The 9,760-nt window shown below is 36.9% G+C and overlaps 1 protein-coding gene across 2 annotated transcripts in view; it reads right to left on the reverse strand.

The window, feature by feature from the left end:
* PPM1A (protein phosphatase, Mg2+/Mn2+ dependent 1A) overlaps positions 1–9,760 on the reverse strand; it is a 47,346-nt gene that overhangs the window by 33,818 nt on the left and 3,768 nt on the right. The window lies entirely within an intron of this gene.

The following is a 9,760-nucleotide window of genomic DNA, read 5'->3' on the forward strand; positions in this document are numbered from 1 at the left end:
TTTCCCTGGGATATTTACTTATTCATCTGCTCATTCATTCAACATTCATGAATGGGTACATTTTTTAAAAAGTCTTTTCTATGTGAGAAGCAAAGTATAAGGTAATTTAAATGCAAAGGAGTAATTACTGGGAGCTAGGAATCTACTTTCAATGTATTTTAGACAAAAACATCTTAAATTTAGTCTGGGAGTTTTACTGTATAAAATGAACAATCCCATTTGCACTTAAGGAGCTCCTGATTCTACTGACTGTAGCAAACCACTACAAGATCACTCTAGATGGTTGACTAGTTGTTAAAGTACTTGCCTGTAGTATCAGGAAGCATTTATAGAGAGAAAATGAAGACAGATATGGAGTAACGTAGGACTAAACTGTGGGTTGACCACAAAAGCTGCCATTTCTAAGATCAGCCCCCTGACATCCAAACAAGGATGATATTCTACTGCTTTATGAAAAGTGAAAATTTTGTTTACTACCTATTTATATTCTGAAGTATGATGGAATATTGCAAAAATGTTTTTCTAAAGTCTGGTACGTTTTGCAAGTCTGTCTGTAAAACAAAACAAAAAATATAGCCACTCCTTGCTTATCCTTATCGTTAACATTTTCATTACTAAATTTTGGTAACAAAGTAAGCAAACTGCATATCTCCTATAGACATAATATGAAATATGACACAATTTTCTACCACTCATACTAAAGACAAGGAGCAGGGCTAAGAAGTCAAGACATTCAAAGTTGGTAATGAATTATATTCTTATTCTCTGAAGCAGTACAACAGTTCCTGAATAGCATATTTTTAAATAAAATAATTAAGCCACATACAGCAGGACTCAAAACAAAACAACCAACCAACCAAACCTGTTTATCTACACCCCTTCCTGAGACAGTCATATCACAGATGAATACAAAGCACCAGCCTAAATTTAAACTAGATTATCTGTGACCTATGCTCTCTCACAGTATGCTGTATTTCTGGCTCACATTCGATTTTCTTTGTCACGTGTTTATCAGAAAATGAGCAGGGAGACTACAAAGATTAAACAATCATATATTGAGCACTTATTTAAAGTAAATGAAACCTGGTCCATGCTTTCAAGGAATTTACTTTTAATAAATCTTAATATTGAAATGCTCCATTTATAGTATAATCTCTATTGTGAGACCAATTAGCTTGTATTTAAGACTATCTTCCTAATAAACTCACTAAGAATTTCATTTGAATGACTGATGAAATCATTTATGTCAGTGGGAGGCAAAGAAGTGAACATGAATAAAATAAGCCATAAGACAAAACTGTGTACAGTTTATAGTACTAGTTGTATTATAGCTTTAACTTACGTGCTTTTTATATTAAAAAATTTAATGGTTCTTCTTGGTGAAAAGCTCTAAAGGGAGCTGACATGACATGTGATACTGTACTTTTCAACTTTATGTATACTTCCACCTCAGACTGCAGCTCAATCACAAGATTCACTCTCTGGGTACAATGGAACCCTTCATATGCAAAGGTTTTCTAACCCATCACAATCGCCAAGAGTTACTTATAGCAGTAGCAATGAAACTGCAGTGACCCACATATATAATTACTTTGAAAAGTCCAAGGACATGTGCTTGGTTTCTGTTACTAGCTGTGAAAATTAACCTCTGTCTTAATTTCCTCATCTTTTAAGATACAAGTAATAATAGTATCTATCTCATAGAGATAGATATAAAGATTTAATGAGCTAGTACTTGAAAATTTCTATGATAATGCCTGGCATATAAGTGGTCAATAATGTCAGTTATCAGTGTTACTAGCTAATGTTAAGGCTAGAAAAAGTTAAGAGCCACACAAAGAATCAAATTCATGATTCTGGTCTCATTAGTATCATACTCCAATAAACGGATCTAAGCAGCCACAGATGGCCTATATAAAATTATCCATTCAAAAAATTCAATAAAGGAAATTTTACTATGCACTTTCTAAATACTAGAAATAGCATAACAATTTGATATGGTTTAAAGTTTAGCTTAGAGATTTATATGAAAACAGACTATTCATATATCAGACATTTGTTTGACTCAAATTAAAAGTTGATAGTAGCCAAAGCGATCTTGAGGGGAAAAAAAGGAGATGGAGGAATCAGACTCCCTGACTTCAGACTATACTACAAAGCTACAGTAATCAAGACAATATGGTACTGGCAAAAAAACCCAGAAATATAGATCAGTGGAACAGGACAGAAAGCCCAGATATAAACCCATGCACCTATGGTCAACTAATCTATGAGAAAGGAGGCAAGGATATACAATGGAGAAAAGACATTCTCTTCAATAAGAGTGCTTGGAAAACTGGATAGCTACATGTAAAAGAATGAAATTAGAACACTCCCTAACACCATACACAAAAACAAACTCAAAATGGATTAAAGACCTAAATGTAAGACCAGACACTATAAAACTCTTTGAGGAAACCATAGGAAGAACACTCTTTGACATGAATCACAGCAAGATCTTTTTTGACCCACCTCCTACAGTAATGGAAATAAAAACAAAAATAAACAAATGGGACCTAATGAAACTTATAATCTTTTGCAAAGCAAAGGAAACTATAAACAAGACAAAACTACAGCCCTCAGAATGGGAGAAAATATTTGCAAATGAAGCAACGGACAAAGGGTTAATCTCCAAAATATATAAACAGTTCATGCTGCTCAATATTAAAAAAAAAAAACAACCCAATAAAAAAATGGGCAGAAGACCTAAATAGACATTTCTCCAAAGACATACAGATGGCCAAGAGGCACATGAAAAGCTGCTCAACATCACTAATTATTAGAGAAATGCAAATCAAAACTACAATGAGGGGACTTCCCTGGTGGCGCAGTGGTTGAGAGTGTGCCTGCTGATGCAGGGGACACGGGTTTGTGCCCCGGTCTAGGAAGATCCCACATGCCGCCAAGCGGCTGGGCCTGTGAGCCATGGCCGGCAGGCCTGCGCATCTGGAGCCTGTGCTCCGCAACGGGAGAGGCTACAACAGTGAGAGGCCCATGTGCTGCAAAACAAAAACTACAATGAGGTACACCTCACACTGGTTAGAATGGGCATCAGAAAATCTACAAACAAATGCTGGAGAGGGTGTGGAGAAAAGGGAACCTTCTTGCACTGTTGGTGGGAATGTAAACTGATACAGCCACTATGGAGAACAATATGGAGGTTCCTTAAAAAACAAAAAATAGAACTACCATATGACCCAGCAATACCACTACTGGGCATATACCCAGGGAAAACCATAATTCAAAAAGACGCATGCACCCCAATGTTCACTGCAGCACTATTTACAATAGCCAGGTCATGGAAGCAACCTAAATGCCCATCAACAAACGAATGGATAAAGAAGATGTGGTACACATATACAATGGAATATTACTCAGCCATAAAAAGGAACAAATAGGGCCATTTGTAGAGACGTGGATGGACCTAGAGACTGTCATACAGAGTGAAATAAGTCAGAAAAACAAATACTGTATATTAATGTATATATGTGGAATCTAGAAAAATGATACAGATGAACCAGTTTGCAAGGCAGAAATAGAGACACATGTAGAGAAGAAACATATGGATACCAAGGGGGGAAAGTGTGGGGGTGGGTGGGGGGTGGGATGAATTGGGAGATTGGGGTTGACATATATACAGTAATATGTATAAGATAGATAATAAAAATCTGCTCTATAAAAAAATTAAATTAAAAAAAAAGTTGATAGTTACCTCCCTTTTTTAACCAATACATTGTCTAGTTACTATGATTCCTCAATTCCTTTCTGTTAAAAGGATGCCTACTTCATGTTTGCAAATATAACTCTGGAAAGAGATGCATGATGGTCATGAATGTCCTGTTAACCCTCACAGCCAAAACATAAGAAGTTAAAATGAAATACTTAGGTCCAGAATCAGCCAACATAATTTTCTATACCAACATAACAACTCTGCCACCCTTCCGATTTGTATAATCTTCACAGTTAAAATCTAGGTTCAGGGGAGTTCCCTGGCAGTCCAGTGGTTAAGACTGAGTGCTTTCACTGCCATGGCCCGGGTTCAATCCCTCATGAGGGAACTAACACCCTGCAAGTCAAGTGGTGCAGCCAAAAGAAAACCCAGGTTCAGCCAAAATAATATATAAGAAGAGAGTCAGAAATACCTGCCCACCAGAAAGCTTTTAACTTCTTCCGCCACCTGCTACAGCAATCACTCCCATTCTCAGGTAGATTTTGCCTAATACTTACAAAATATCTGAATGTCCACTATCTACAGGCACTGTGCCAGGCTTTGGGTAAAGTTATTGCATTTTCCCCTTCTGAATTTTATAATTAAGTTGAACACACAATTATACTTAAAACACAAACAGTAAAGTATATGATTAAAGCCATACAAATAATACAATCATAATGCTGTAGAAGTACAGAGAGAACAGAAATGAAACACTCTGGTGATCAGGAAAGGTTTTGTGGGGGAGAAAATAATAGAAATGAGCTTTGATAAAAAAAGAAAACAAAAGCTGGAGAAGGAGGGACAAGAAATCTGAACCATCAATTAGCATGAGCAAAGACCCACTGAGAGAGAGAAAAGTTCAGGGTGTGCTCCAAAGATGGCAAGAGGACCAGTTTGGTTGAAATAGATCAGTCCTGAGGTCCAATCATGGAAAGTGTCAAAGCCAAAACAAGAATTCTAAGCTTTATTCTAGATGCAAAAGGGAGTCACTAAACATATTGAGCAGAGAAATAATGTGATGGAGAAGGGAGATGCAGTACAAGATGCTAGTAGAAAAAACCAGTTGGAGTGTTAAAACATGGTTTGGGTATGAGGTAGTAAGACCTGAAATGTTCCAGTACAATTTTTCAACCTTATATAACCCAGGACCCACATATAAAGCCTTAATGCCTTTCATGAAGACTCCCTATTTTTTTTATTTGTTTCACATGAAGAACTGAATTAATTAGAATTTACTCTTCTTACTCTTTTTTGTATCTTTTCTGTAGCAATATCTTCTTGACCTTTTCTAATCATGAAATTTTCTTTTTTTGTTTCACAAGAACTGAGTTAATTAGAATAATTTATTTTTCTTACTCTCTTTTGCATCTTTGCTGTAGCAATATCTTCTTGACCATTTCTAATCATGAACCGTAACCCCTCTTCAAAACACCAACCTGTGTCCTTCCTCGTTTACTGATCATTCTTGTCTGAACATTCACCTTTGCTTTATTACTTACTCTTTATCCTCTATTTAACCATCGACTCCCACCTAATCATTAACCTAATGACTTCTCTCCAGCTTCATACAGTCAAATAAATCTACTCATACTCAATTTTCTTTTCCATTACCTCTTAACTTTTAGTCTACTCATATACAAGTTCTATATGCCCACAACCTTTAGCACCTTTCTGAAGTCTCTACTCAATCCGAAGACTTATAGTTTGTCTTCCAGGCTCACTGCTAAAACTATACTGAAAGACAACCCTCTCATACTCACTAAGTTTCTATTCCCCTAAGTATCTCAAGATTTCATATACTCAATAATAGCAGCTACCATTTGTTTGGTATTTCTTTACAGTAGAAAATATGTCAAGTGCTTTACATGATTATCTCATTTAATATTCAAGATTACCAAATGAGAAAGCCTTTTCCATTTGACAGATAAAGAAAACTGAGGCTTAGAAAAATCAAGTAGCTTGCCCAAGATCACCCCACTAGGAAGTTTTACCATGTTCTCTGGAGCCTACAATGTGGCTCCATTGACTTTACATACGCAGAAACATTTCCCTAAGTCCTTCAATACAGACATCAACCATTTGAGAATTAATATTGATTCCATTTCTCGATCTGAACAATGACAGCCAAACATATAAAACTGTTTATCTCTGTTGACTTCTGAAACTTTGGGAATGAGAAAATGATTTTAACTTCTTAAATCTTTACTGAATGTTTTAGAAGGGAATCTTGCACTGGAAGACTTAACTACATAAATTTTAAGGTCCCTTTTAATTCTAGGAATCTGTATCAGAAGTGTAACATTCAGCTTTTCAAATTTTGATTCCTAGGAACAAGAATCTAATTGGGAAAAGTCTACTCAAGAGTATTCTGAAAATAATTTTGTATTTACACATCTGATTCTGGCACATTACTTAGACTCTCTGAGCCTACATTTCTTCATCTGTAACACAGAGATAACATCATATGCTTTAGAAGGTTGTGGTGAAAATTAAAGGCTGATGCTTTATTTTCAATAAATTATGGCTTTTATTATTCACTTTATTTTGTATCTAGAAGAAGTTTAGTTTCATAGGATTTTAATTCAAATCACATCAGCCACAAAAAAATCTAGTGACTTTCAATCCAGATCCTAAACATGAATACTACATAAACTAAGTCAATGGGATCCAGATAAACATGTTAAGAATTATATTAAAAACTCAAACTCCCTTCTTTATCACATTTACTCAAGGAATGTTTAAAACATCTCTAATTTTATAAACACAGTATCAACAATCTATTAACACACATTAACATCCAGTACCTTTCCCTAAGTTTCTTAGAAAAATTCTAAAGTCTATTACATTTTAGATAAAGGTATACATAAGCTCCCCTCTCTTACTTACTTTCTCTAGCTCCTCCTACCTGCCTCAGCAAAAGAAAAGCTAGATAAAGAGCTTATCTAGGTAGTACACAGATAGCTAGGACATATAAAGGTCAAAATCATCAAGAAATATATTCTGGAGACTCAATAAAATATAAAATTGTTACTTGTGTAATACGGTGCACATTAGACACTGGAAAGAACAAAATAAGAAAAAATAGAGGTAATCAACCTTTTGATCTTGATATAATTTAACCCAAGCTACTTTCATATAAGAGTAGTTAATAATCCCAGGTGGAAATTCAGAGAATTTCCTGGGTAATAGTGAAATAATAAATGAAGCAACTCAATTTTTAAAAATTTGTCACCAACGTAATATGAGATGGAAGACAGAACATATTCTGGCATAAAGTTACTACCCAGGGTACAGGAAGGCACAGACTTTTACCTAGTTGCCTCACAACACCTTTCCCTTCCCCCAAGGTCCATATATTTCACAGGGCCATACCTTGTTTTATCTTGTTTAACTTACAGGACACCACTTGCACTGATTTCTTACAGGGCTGCCTCCTTCCTCTGATTTGATTAAGGATGGAAAGTAGTCAAGAGTACCACTCAGAGTCAGGTGCCCAGACAAGAGTCAGTCATTCAGGGGATCATCGAAATTATCATCTTATAATTAGTTATTTCTACATGATCACAACCTCACATCTTAAGAAATTAATCCACCTCTCATGCATGAGCATTTCAGGGATAACAAGCTCCCTATGGACATATGTCAGTCTTTAGTCTTAAATTTTTAAATAAATAAGCATTTACAGCTAAACCAGAATCAGCTACACATGCTATCAGCTATTATAATAAACCATCTAGGTGTTATGGGAACAAATTCAAAGACTGTAGGTTTTTACTAACTGCTTAGCAATATTTACCATGTGACAATACGATGTACTATTAATTTCTTTGAAAAAAATTGGGTATTAGAGAACAAATTTTCAAATGAAGGTTTATTAACAAGTCAAGATAAGCAAGACTCAGCTTGAACTGACAGAAAAACCTTAACAATGTGTTCTTAAAATGCCCTCCACATGAAATTACCAAGGGTCGTGTGCTTGTTCAAACCTGTAGTCTCAACCACCCTTTGTCTCTTGTGGAATCTCCATCTGCCTTCCTCCCAAGAGTTTTTCTAGACTTCTCAATCCCAACAGAAAAATCAATAAAAGCTACCTACAGGAATATCTTTCCTAAATAACAATCAACAACTTTAAATTCTTTTAAATAAGAGACAACTCAGAAAATCAGCTTCAGAATGCTGAAACATCTAAGTGCCGGGCACATAACAGGCATTTAGTCAAAGCATATTAAATAGACAATGTTGAGAATAAAAAAATATAACAACTGGACAGTACATTTGATAATATAATCTACCCCTTTGGCTTTGCTGATTATTTTGGAGCACAGCCATGACCAAACAATTATTGTCTCCTAGTGCAGTGTTCCCTTCAACAGTTTACATTGTAGTTATGGGCATCACTTTTGCTCTTCAAACTAAAATATAAACCACTTTTATATTATATGTTAAAATGCACACACACCACATAAAAAGAATTTTTGATGACTCAAGCATTCAATCATTTTATTTCTCAAATATATACTGAGGTAGCTAGCCAAACTTTACCAGTCTTAATATACCTCTCCCATAATATAATTACTTCACTGATGTGAAAAATATTTAGTGATATGTAATCAAAAATGTCTTAACTTCCATGCCTAGCTCATTATAGTTTCATGTGGTATTGCTATAACTTGCAGGTTAATCAGCCTTGTATGACTGAATGTTTAAACAGATATATGTGAGTTACACATAGGAACAGAACTAAAACATCAAACAAGGAATGTTATTTTGGGCTTCAAATTATTTATTGGCAAAAGAAACATTAAATCAATAAAGGGAACATCTATATTTATAAAATAGGCAGAGGCGTGGGTCACTATTGCCCTAGTCAGTTTCCTAATCTGTAGAGTTACAGAACTACACTCTGGAAAAGGCCCAATATGTAAAAAGATAAAAATATAAAAGTGAAGTTGTTCGAGTTAAAGAGCAGTTGGGGAGCAAGCCCTGCTGGACTCCTGAGAGCTCTGGAACCCCTAAGGCTCAGAAGAGCACTGTTAAAATAAATAAGCCCTCTGACTCTTCAGAGCTCTGTGCACCTAAAAAGTGATTGTGTTTAAAATTCCAGTGTGCAAATTTGAAAAGGTTAAATCTTTTTCCTCAGAACATTTTTTTTTTAAATTCCTAACTTCCTTCAGTAATGTCAAAATCATTTACTCCGGGAAAATAATAACTACCTCCCATAGATTTTTACACCTCCCATGGTCTTCCAATCACTTCTTAAAATGCATTCGGCTCATTACTCCAATTAGCAGAAAATTTAGGGTTAGGGGCGGGGAGGCGAACAGATTTCTTGGCTTGGACAACTGAAGGGTGACCTCTGTGGATTTTTAAGTACCATGCGGTGCTTGAGGAAAAAGAAATACCTCCGGTGATGAAATTTTCAAAACGTATCTAAAACTGCGGTTGGGAGAGGCACTCCACAGCCAGCTGTCCTTCAAGAAAATATTTAAAATGTACAAGCTGAACAGAACCACATCTCAACCAAACTCTAACATCAACAACTTTTACCCACACAATTTACACGGTTAAAAAGAGAAGAAATCAGTTCGATTTACTTCGGTGGATTCCTTCGATGCCTTAATAATGAATGAATTGGAAGCATCACTGACGAGTTCTGAAAGAGGCTCACGCTCAGCTCCGCCCCCTATAAAACCTGAAGCTAATTCTCCAGAATTTAGTGTTTCGAGGCCAAGTCCGGTCCAAAGGAGGCCTCGCCCCTTCTTTCTCCCGGCCTCCCTCCAGGGGTTGGAGCCCAGGGTGGCCGGGCGGGTGCGGGTGCCGGACGCCCCCTCCCCGCTTGGGGAAAGTTCCGCCGGCCGCTTTCGGGACAGGCCGGTCCGCGGCCCTCGCCCGCGCCGCAGTCACAAACACCCCGCCCGGCCTCGGCGACCGGAGGGTCGCGCCCCCTCCCCGCGCCGCGGCCGCCACAAACACCCCGCCCCCGCCGCCCCCGCCGCCCCCGCCCCCCCG

Source organism: Lipotes vexillifer, unplaced genomic scaffold (assembly GCF_000442215.2).
Source record: "Lipotes vexillifer unplaced genomic scaffold, Lipotes_vexillifer_v1.1 scaffold25, whole genome shotgun sequence".
Taxonomy (NCBI): Eukaryota; Metazoa; Chordata; class Mammalia; order Artiodactyla; family Lipotidae; genus Lipotes; species Lipotes vexillifer.